At 34.6% G+C, this 11,010-nt stretch overlaps 1 long non-coding RNA gene across 1 annotated transcript; it reads right to left on the reverse strand.

The window, feature by feature from the left end:
* Positions 1–870: 870 nt before the first annotated feature.
* LOC145688964 (uncharacterized) lies at positions 871–9,889 on the reverse strand. Its single transcript, XR_014132037.1, has 2 exons — positions 9,689–9,889; positions 871–1,030 (listed from the first exon to the last, which is right to left on the reverse strand). It is a non-coding gene; the product is annotated as an uncharacterized LOC145688964 (long non-coding RNA).
* Between the last annotated feature and the right edge of the window lie 1,121 nt (positions 9,890–11,010).

The following is an 11,010-nucleotide window of genomic DNA, read 5'->3' on the forward strand; positions in this document are numbered from 1 at the left end:
TGAAACACGGATGACTAAAAAGAAATGATCTAGAGAAGAAAAATGTCGATAATTCAGAAGTTAAAATACAGTTAAATAGCTTCTAAAATTGCCCTCAAATACTACGTACTTTATGTTTAATTCATAAACAATGTGCTCCATCCATCATGATGGTGAATTCCAGAGCGAAATATGGCATTTAGGTCATGGAATCTTATTTAACTTTAGAGTATACTATACGAAAGCTATTTAAACAGAAAAATCATGAAAATGAAAAAAAGCCAAAATTTCCAAAATTCTCGTTTTTTTTTTCCAAAAAAGCCGGCTTTTTATGTGCAAAAAACCATCGATTGAAAAAAGCCGGCTTTTTGCATCTCTAGTTAAGACCTTTGTAATGCACAATATATTCAAGACGAAAAAACGAATTTGTTGTTGTCACACCTTAAACTTCGGCCTATCAACGAGAATAGCCGTTATCATTGCACGTACAAGTTGCACCGATGTTTCATATCTTCTTCTATTTGTATTAGGAATTGTAACTTGTTTCTTCCTGTTTTATTATATATATTGCTATCTTTCTTGAGTGTAATATACCTTAGTTCCAACGTTTCTTTTACCAATTTTTCTAGTGCTTTGATGCTCAAAAACATGTCTCTTCACATAAAAAAAAAAGTTCTTTAGGAAACAAAAAAATAATTAAGAGTTAGCATTCCTTAGCAACTTTAGATTACTGGAGTAATTTTCAAATACCCTACATCCATGGTTTCGTACTAATAATTTTTCACCTCATTTCCTGAGTCTGTCTGTGTTTCACGAAGTTTTATAATAATCCTTGCGTTTATTATTTCTTTCTGTTCTAAAGGCATAATGAAAGACTAAATATTTAATTTTATTAACTTTTTATATGCAATTTGAGACAACTAAAATTAAAAGAAACTGAATATTGCTAAGTAAACAATGATGCTATGAAACGTTAACATCAGAAATTGGAACTAACCTAGATTAGCAATGCATATTAAGCCTTGAAGCTCACACTCTTGGTATATGAAATCTGAAAGAAAAGAGCAAATATAAGAATTGGGTCAAAATTACGTTGCAAAGTAAGTATTATTCAGTGTAAGATAGAATGTATTGCTTTTTTGAAAATGGTACTTCATAAAATGGATATCTCAGTCCTGTCTATCTGTCTGTCGACAGGTATAATTACAAAAACGGTTAGATACCTAGGTATATTGAGCATTTCTCTAAAATCGGTTCAGCGCCCCTAGGCACCATCTTCCCCATTAACCCTCTACTCAAACCAAAAGTAGTATGAATGAAGTATCATAGTACGTCTGGTTTCATAATTAATTTCCATAGAAGAAAACTAACTAACTCTATGGTCTATGGAACCCGGAGGTTCAATACCGCATTCACAAAAATCTCTCCTTTTAGCCAACTGGATTCAGTTTCTACTTTGTACTCCTATTTCTGCCAGATCCATCTTAATATTCTTCTCCCATCTTCGCCTAGGTCTTCCTAATGGTCGTTTTCCGGTTGGTCTTCCAGTTAAGACTTTGAAAGCGTTCCTACTTTCTTCCATCCTGCCTACATGACTTGCCCACCGGAGCCTCATTGACTTGATGACCCTAACAATGTTTGGTAATCCGTATAAATTATGTAGTTCCTCGTTATGAAGTTTTCGCCATTCCCAATTTCCGTTTCTCTTGGATCCGAATATTCGTCTCAGGAGCTTGTTCTCAAATACTTTCAGTCTGTTCCCTCAGAGTAAGCGACCATGTTTCGCAACCATACAGAATAACAGACATGATTGTCGTTTTATATATTTTAAGCTTCAAATTCCTCGACAAAATTCGCAACGACAAGAGATTTTGCACTGAATAATAACACGAATTCCCAGCTTTTAGTCGGCATTTAATTTATTCCTGAATATGGTTTTCGTCTGTTAATATTGATCCTAGATATGAAAACGATGGTGTACACAGAGAAACTCTGGAATAAATAGTAAAGAATAGTCACACTACCTCAAAGTTGTCCTCTGCCATGGTCCCACATTAATACAATGCGACCATCTATGAATACGTGGACACGAATAGTGAGTAACGGGAGTTTGTGATCACTCTGTACATTCAAAATTATTGATTAAAATGTGTTTGTTTTCTTATCGACAGCTTCGGATTAACCATAATATAATTCGAACTTAATTTTTGCTTTACGTTTACTGTTCTCCCCGATAAGCAACAACTTTACGAAAATACTTATGTATCAGATGGGGAAAATTCCGTGCTACAGTGAAATTTAGCTATGTCAGTGGTAGGTCATTCCAGAAGGGTCACTGCTAGCGAATTGGCCTAAATGGAATAGCCAGACAAAAAATGTCTTCGCAGAAGGCAGCAGTTCTCCAGTATCAAGTTGGCAAAAGTCAGAGTGATTGATACGACAAATTGAACATTAGTCCTAGGCGCGGTGAAAGTGATTTTAACAACTTGAACACTGGTGGAGTGGAAGTCAACGGAAAAACACCCTTATATTTGTCTCTAGTTTGCTAACAGCAGAAAACGAACATATGTACAATGATCTTTCTCAGATCAAAACATAGATTCGGAGGTAAAATATCCCTCATTTCGGATCTCCAGGGGAAAATATCTTGTGAAGGACTAATGGATGAGAGAGTACCAGTATGGGGAATATTGATAGAGAAAGGAAGGCAAGCAAGAGAAAAATGTTTAGGATGGGAAATAGGTCGTATGTACAATGTTACAGGAAGGAAAATTAGAAAATCTTAAAGAAACGAGATCAAATAACCAAGACTTGGTAGGAGTTTATTAAGTTAGATCAGAAGGTAATGGGGAAATGAGAAGCAAGGGTATAGAATCCAAAGAAAAAAAGAAGCAACTAATAGTAATAAAGGCTTACACATATGTACCGACCATTACACATGACTGAAGAAGCAGAGGAAAATTATGAGAGAAATAATAGAAATTATGCACAGGGGTGCATACGAAATTGTAATGGGAGATTTTAATGCAGTTGTGTAATGGGAGATTTTAATAAAGACAGGAAGATAGTGACGTAGACAAACATGGTGTAGGTGAAAGAAATGAGAAGAGAGAGGGATCGGTCAATTTGTGTAGACAGAATTCACTAGTAATTGGTAACACTTGCTTCAAACAGCACAAGAGATTATATATACACGGAAATCCTCAATAGATGGTCGAAGATATCAAATAGGCTTCGTTATGTTTCAGGATAGGTCTCGAAATGTCTTGAAGAAAGGAAAGATTCTTCCCGGAGCCGACATTTTCTCTAATCGTCAGCTTGTGCTGGCCAAACTGGATATTGAACTGAAAAATGTAGCCAGAAGAAATTGAATAGGCGTACTGGAAAGTTGAAAAACGAGGAAATATGAAATATTTTCATAGAAATCTTTGAAGAAAAGTACACAAATGAGGAAAGGACAGGTGCAAGTAATAAAATACGACGGGAACATATGAAACATGCATATATCAGGCTGCGGAAGAAGTAGCAGGTTCTCTAGAACACAAAAAGGTTATAAAAACATATTGGTTATAGAGCAGATGTTCGGCAAAAGAAGGGAAAGGCGGACGTGTGAACAGGTTGATATAGGAGAGAGAAGGAAGATGTACAAAAACTTAAGCAACAAGTTACGAAGGGAAACAGACAGAGGAAGCCAAGAGTTTTATAAAAGAAAATGTGAGAACGTAGAAGAATTAGGAAGAGTTGGGAAATATAATGAAAGCTAGAAAAACTATGAAACTCCGGAGGAAACGAGGGGGTATTACGATGGCAGTAGAAGATAAAAATGGAAAGTTGTGAAGCTATTGGAAAATGGAATAAAATGTTGAGAAGTTGTATGAGAGTAGGGGGAGAGACCGCGTGGTCTAGATGTTGAAATAGAAAATGAAGTGCGCGAGGATAATAGAGGGATCAATATTCTTCAGAATAAGTTTTAAAAAACTATTAGGGATGGAAAGGTAGATGAGATAGGTAATATACGAATCGAATTTATTAGGAATATGGGAGACAAGAGGAAGAAAGCATTGATCCGACTCTTCAATATAATATATGAAACAGAGAATGGCCAAATGACTTCCTGAAGACAGTCATGATACCAATGGCGACAAAATCGAACCTAGAGAGATGTGAAGACTATAGAACTATTAGTCTCATATCGCATGCAGCAAATATTATGCTCCAGATACTGCATGGAAAAGCAAGTGAAGTTAAGAAGGAACAGTTCGGGTTTGGGGGAGGTAAAGGCATAAGAATTGCAATTAGTTTATTAAGGGTAAATGGTGAAAGGTATATACATAGAAAAAGGGAAAGAGCTGTATGTTCTTTATTGATATAGAAAAGGCTTTTTAATCGTGTGAACTGGGAATTATTCTTGAGAATTGTAAAAGAAAGGTTGAGTTGGAATGGAAAGATCAAAGACTCACAAGAAACTTATATGTGAACCAACAAGTGAGTGTTAGAATAGGGCAAGAAATGACAGAGGAGAGTGTAATTGGAAGGGGAGTTCGACAGGCATGTTATCTCTCGCCAACATGATTTAACATCTATCTAAAAGAGATAGTGAAAAAGAGCTTACATAATGAAGACGATATTTCGTTAGGAGTTAAAATGATTAAGTGTATACGGTTTGCAGATGGTATTATGCTTATTCCGGAATCTAAAGAAATCAATAAGATGTTAGAAAACTAGGAAGAAATGTGAAGAATATAGAAAGAAAATAAATGTTAAAAAGACAAAAGCCATGATGATTGCAGCGAAGCAGTCAGTGTAAAATAATGAAGAAAGAGGGGAGAAAATAGAACAGGTAAATAGCTTTCGATACCTAGGTAGTATTCTTACGAGGTGAAGTGCGAACGTGAAATAAAAGCAAGGGTAAGAATGGCGAAAGAAGCCTTTAGGATGAAGAAAAGTTTGTTTTGTAGAACCTTGAATAAAGAGTTGAGCAAAAGTCTCATAAAATGTTTCATGTTGAGTATTGTAATGTATCGGGAAGAAAAATGGACATTACGCAAAAGCCAGAAAACAGAGGAAGCTTTCAAAACGTGAGTGTGGAAAAGAATGGAAATAATTAGCTGAGTAGAGCGGATAGCGAATAAGAGGATGTTAGAATTACTGAAGGAGAAAAGAACAATTTTACATGTAGTTGAGGAAAGGAAAAGAAGCACATTGGCTGAGAAGGAACTGTATTTTGAGGAAAGTTCTTAACGACAGGAAATTGAAGGAGAGGATGGTGGAGGCTACAATTGAGGGACGGTGTCAAAACAGGAAGATCGTACATGAAGGTTAAGAGATTAGCTGAAGATCTTGAATATGAAAGCTTCTCACTTGCAACAGTTGACCTACCAATAATTTCAGAATACCTATAATGATTATGATGAAATTGTGGTATCTTAATACATGAAAATAACTTTTTAAATAAATTTCCTTGTTATCTTTTCTTATTAGTTCTGAAATATAGATTGGTTCAGATATTAACATACATAACTTCAGTAGTGTCTTACTATGCCACGATTAACTCGCCGAGTCACCAAAATTTTTGTAAAGAATGAGGTTATTCTAAATATAGTTTTTAAAATACGAGTCTTATGAATTTTAAAAATATTATTTTTTGTTAATTTTGAGCCATTTCTGTCATCATGTACTTATCACAAAAATGAGTCACTTCCGTGTTAAAATCATAAGCACTGACATCAATGATACTACTCCATTGTTTACTTCTTAGCTTACTCGATTTCCTCGTAGCGTAAGACAGGGATTAGCCAACCATTGCCATAGACATTGCATGAATTTTGGAAGTAAGAACGGGCTAGCCATGGCAACCATACCAATATAACTCTCAGCTAAACTTATTCAGATTTGGAAGTACTTCTATCTGAATCTCACTCATTCTAGCTTTGGAACTTCTAGTATAAAAGACAAATTCTGACCAGAGCGTATATTATCTAATAAATAACAGCGTTACACTTTCGGCGAAGTGTTTTTGCCTTCATCAGGCTTATTATAAAATATAATTTCTAAGACTACTGCTTATATATCTCAGAAAATGAGAGGAGGTCATATCTAGGAACCAATAAGATCCGTTCTTTCGTTTCTAACAATTTTTAATCGATTACATAGTTGCAAACGTATTTTGCTAATCAAATAGATCATGTTAAATTTTATCTTCTGCACACAACCTGTCGTTCAAAACTCTCAAAAACTGGCGTAAATGGCTCCATATGTGTCAGTAGTGGTGAAATACACTTATATGAGTGGAAGGTGAGAGTATGTAATTTTTAATTTAATTTAGTTCCCTGACAGACATATATTACTTAAATTTGTGCTTTCTATAGTCTGCTTGTAATACATGTATTTAAACGGCAAATTAATTACAATATATTGACTGTTGCGAAATTAATATATGATTTTGAACCAAAAGTTCAAGCTCCCATAGCTTTCTTGAAGTGTGGCGGAATTAATCTAAATACAAACCACCATCATCAGCACAGTTCTGTCTATTTTTCTATTTCAATTAAATAAAAATCTACACCTCTGGTGCAGATGTAGTCTTCTGGGGCGCATTTTCTATGTAGTTGACGACATGCTCCTACGAGTACATATCCAAGTACTACAACAAGTATAAGTCAGTGGGCAGTATCTGGCGATGTGGTTGATAGAATAACATTCGTATCGCAATGCGTGTAGCTTCTACAGCGTCATTTATCCATATTGATGTAGCAACATATGATTGGATCTTTACTGCTGACCACTGCTGGACAGACTTTGCAGGCATTCTGTCAACTTCTTGATATTTCTAAACCGTGATGAATTCGCCTGGATTCAGTTAGCTATAGTGGATTACTAAAGCGACGTCTACCGCACAGCTACCACAAATTTCTTTAAATGAAATGTTGGTTTTGAAAGTACAATCAACTCGTAATCCTCGGTAGAAGGTAGAACGTGTACCAAAAACATTTTTCATTGCACGTCTCAATATGGTCTCGAAATTAATTGTTTTTGAAGCTCAAGGGAAGCGTAGAGCAGAATTCCAAAACCCGATTTCTTTTTCATTTAAATTGAGTAGCATATATTTGTTCATCTTTCTCACGCTTGCTATTATCTCCAAACGGCTGCTACAACCAAATGATCAGGGACGTTGAATTCCCCTGCAATCTCTCGGACAGACATATGCCGTATATAGTCAGAAAGTGCAGATATTAGCTTTCAAACGATACATAACAAGACAAACAGTCAGCATGTTTTATGCCATTTAAAGTGTATATACTCGAAATCCTGTATCAACCTATTGCTGTACACGAGCCATTAGTTATGCAATCCTTCAATAAAACATATTGTTGGCTATCTTCACGAAAATATGGTCACTTTATTTTGCACCGTGTGATATTTTGGATTCATTTTACCACATCATCATTCCTTTTCTTGCCCTAAAGCTAGTAACATTAAATAAAAGTTTTCGGAGCAAATAAATGCTGGGTAATTTGTTAATTTAACTTTTTTTTTTTTTTAAATACCTGTGTCTGCTCATGAAACCAAGGTTGCAACCTTTCCGAAGCAAAATGTAGGGACACTTAAATGGAGGTAATAGAGGAAGAAATGTACCAGCGCCCCTTTTTCCGTAGTAAGCTAACTTACAGGATGTAAGTCTTTGTATAGTGAAGAGTGAATCATATTTATCTAAATGATGAAAGGAAAGTGGGACAAATCATATAATATATATATATAAGTGGGCCCTGTATAATTCTTACTACTAATAAAATAGTGTACGCGTCTGTCTACCATAAGCTTTTCGCATAGAAAAGAGTGACCTAGACCCAACAAATTTTGCACACGCATAAATCTTCACCAGATCTAATCGCCAACGAAGTCTCTTTTTCTTTCGAATTTCGGTAGGGAAAAATGGAGTCAAATGTATGCATAATGGGAGACGATAAATACCCGGGATGCAGATATTAGTGTCAGATTCAGAGTTTTCTGGTCACTGAGATAAATAGTAACACTCTCTACGTCGTTAAATTCCAACTTTCCCCCATCGTCATAAGAGTTGAGAGGAGAGTCAAAACTTACATGTTCAAAGTGACCGATATTTGTGTCGAATGCATAATTTTCGAAATAGCTAAGCTGATTGGTGACAATATTGATGACATTCGAACCCACGTTTAGACAAGAAGGAGCATGATAGCCGATTTGGGTACTGATAGGGCGCAACGTCAAAGGCGCTGCTTTCGGTATTTATTTATTTATTTTTTCCACATTCACAGGAATAATGAAAAAGGCATTGCATTATTAATTTATTTCATTGGTATTGAAAGGGGCAACGCCGACGGCGTTCCTGTTCGTTATTTATATAGTTCATTGATGATTTTACCTTCAAATGTATTTTGCATAAACTTTATCCTCCTTGTACGAAGAACGTGTGTTTCAGTTAGTATAAATTATCATGAAGATATGGCTAATTTAAATAGTATGTAGCCTATGTATAGATTTATATGTTACGCAAGTCTTATTCAAACAAATTTTGATTACTTACTCTGGTTTAGAAGGCCACATTATGGCAATTGTACATAATAAATTTAAATACTTTGACTCTAGATAAAGATCTCAATTGGTCAAAGAAAATACATATTTGTTTTATTGATCTGGAATTGTCAGTAAAAGTACAGGGCTTCTGAAATAAAAAGGGGGCAGCTTTTTTGAACAAGACTATACTTATCTACCAAACTGCCGCAGTTATGAGGTTTCCTTTTATTTTCAAGACTCCCTATAATAATGAGGAAACTAAATTCCAATGAAGATAATAATGAGCACAAACCTCTTCAATAAACATGAAAATCGGAACATTTTAAAGCTCTGACAAAGTCACGTCATGAAGCAAGATAGATTCTCCGAAATCGGGACTGCTTCGAAAAAGTCGAGATGGGTGGTAACTCTACATGTAACACGAGTCTAGTTTTCAAAAAGTCAGGGATTAAAATATTGCCCATTTTCCAAACTGTATGTGGAAAACTCACATCCGGATTAAAAACAATCACATGATAAATTTCGTGTATCTGATCGAAATTAAACGAATGAGATTTGGCTACAACTAATACTAACAATAATAATACTGTTTTTTAATATCAATAATAACAAAAAGCCATAGTAATGTTAATTGTATATGTATATTTAGAAGAATCTTCCTCTCTTTCATCATCCTTTTCGTCCTTCTCAACCTATGCACTCTTTACATTTTCTATATTCTTTACTTTTTTGACAGGTCACTCAATTTGTCCCTTAATTCAATAGAGGGTATTAGTTTTGTTTATTTTTATTTTGTTGTTTTGAGTGATCGCTGTGTGAACAGTAGGTAAATGAATACCAGATGTTGCCCTAACAATTGATAGAACACGAAATGATTCTTCTATTTGGGAATTTTGATATAAAAATCCTCTCATATTTCCTTACCTGACACAACTTACAGTAGGATAAAACTCATGGCATTCCATCAGAAGTTGGCTTTCTGCAATTAAGCCATCACACCTTCTGTCCATTATTATTTCTTAAGTGTTATAGTTACAGACCGAACGAGAAACTAGACCATCGTATTTTAATGTCTTAAAATTTAAATAAAGTTCAAATGTCTAATATCAATTTAATAGTTAGATAAAATTATTAAATACACTTTCAGAGGGCTCACCCATTCGTGGATAGGTATGAGGTACGCAGCCACATGCTTGTATCATATACAAAGCTTTACACTCCAACAAACATGGCCTAATTTCCACTGAACACCTCCTCTTCCAACGAGCTATTTTCGTTACAGCAGGTGTTGACATCCCGAAGAAATTAACTCGAAACTTAATGGTAGAAGATTGGTTAAAGATGTCTTTGTTCGATGGTAAGCTAAACGAAGAATGCAAAAAAACCTACAATGAGAGACCATTACACTCATTAAAATTATAGAGCTACAAATTCAAGATTACTGAAAGTAAAAGAATAAAAACAAGAGCTTCAGAGAACAATATATATATATATATATATATATATATATATATATATATATATATATATATATATATTGAAAGGAGAGTGACTAAAGACGTAGGTTCTGCATGAACAAGAAGATAATCTCAATGTACTTTACGTAAGACTTATATTATCATCTATATATAACGCCAGACCATTGGATTCTCATTACCAAAAGTGCCTTTACATCGCTGTGACTGGTATGTGATTGTGAAGTACCTAAGAAAGGGAAGATTGCGTAAGAATCTGTGATTAATTTTGAAGAGTTTTTATTTTGACAAGGGAATTAACGTACACGTAGTAAAGACACAGATTTGAAGCATCAGTGCACTGTTTTCTCTGAAAAGATTCGTATTCTCAGTTTTTCGATTTATTGTTTTATATGTTAAGTTAAACACCACTACATATATCATTGATAGCGTAGATCATGTTACTTTCAAAATCGCCGTTGTACCCTATTTGTCAGAACATTCATCTCCAGACATGATGTCGAGAGAAGAGAAAGAAAGAGATACGACATCTGTAATATCTATATGATTCACTAAGGAACTATAGGAATTAGAAAACCCGAGTTAAAACACACGTAATAGAGCGAAAGGGAAATCTAAAAATCTTAACTTTTAGAATCGTCCTAGAAATGTGAAAATATAGTTAAAAATTGCAAAAGGAATCATCCAATTTATCTTTTTTTTTTTATTTTACAACGTAATATACTTATTTCAGCATCCAAACACCTCTATCCAGAATTACAAGATAAAGTAAAAAGAGAAACATTTCCATTTCAAGAATTAAATAAGAAAAAAAATCCTCTCTACCTGACCTAGACTCGAATGTTTGACTTTACAAGTCATAGGTCTACCGAATGAGTTAAAAAGTACTTTGAAAGAATAGAATATAATGGTGACTACTACAGTTCAGGAATTTACCATTACCTGTTCACTGGACACTCCTCCAAATCTTAAATATGCGCGTGAATTATTACATTTTCCAACT

The sequence above is a fragment of the Thermobia domestica genome, chromosome 7 (genome assembly GCF_964235325.1).
Source record: "Thermobia domestica chromosome 7, izTheDome1.hap1.1, whole genome shotgun sequence".
Classification (NCBI taxonomy): domain Eukaryota; kingdom Metazoa; phylum Arthropoda; class Insecta; order Zygentoma; family Lepismatidae; genus Thermobia; species Thermobia domestica.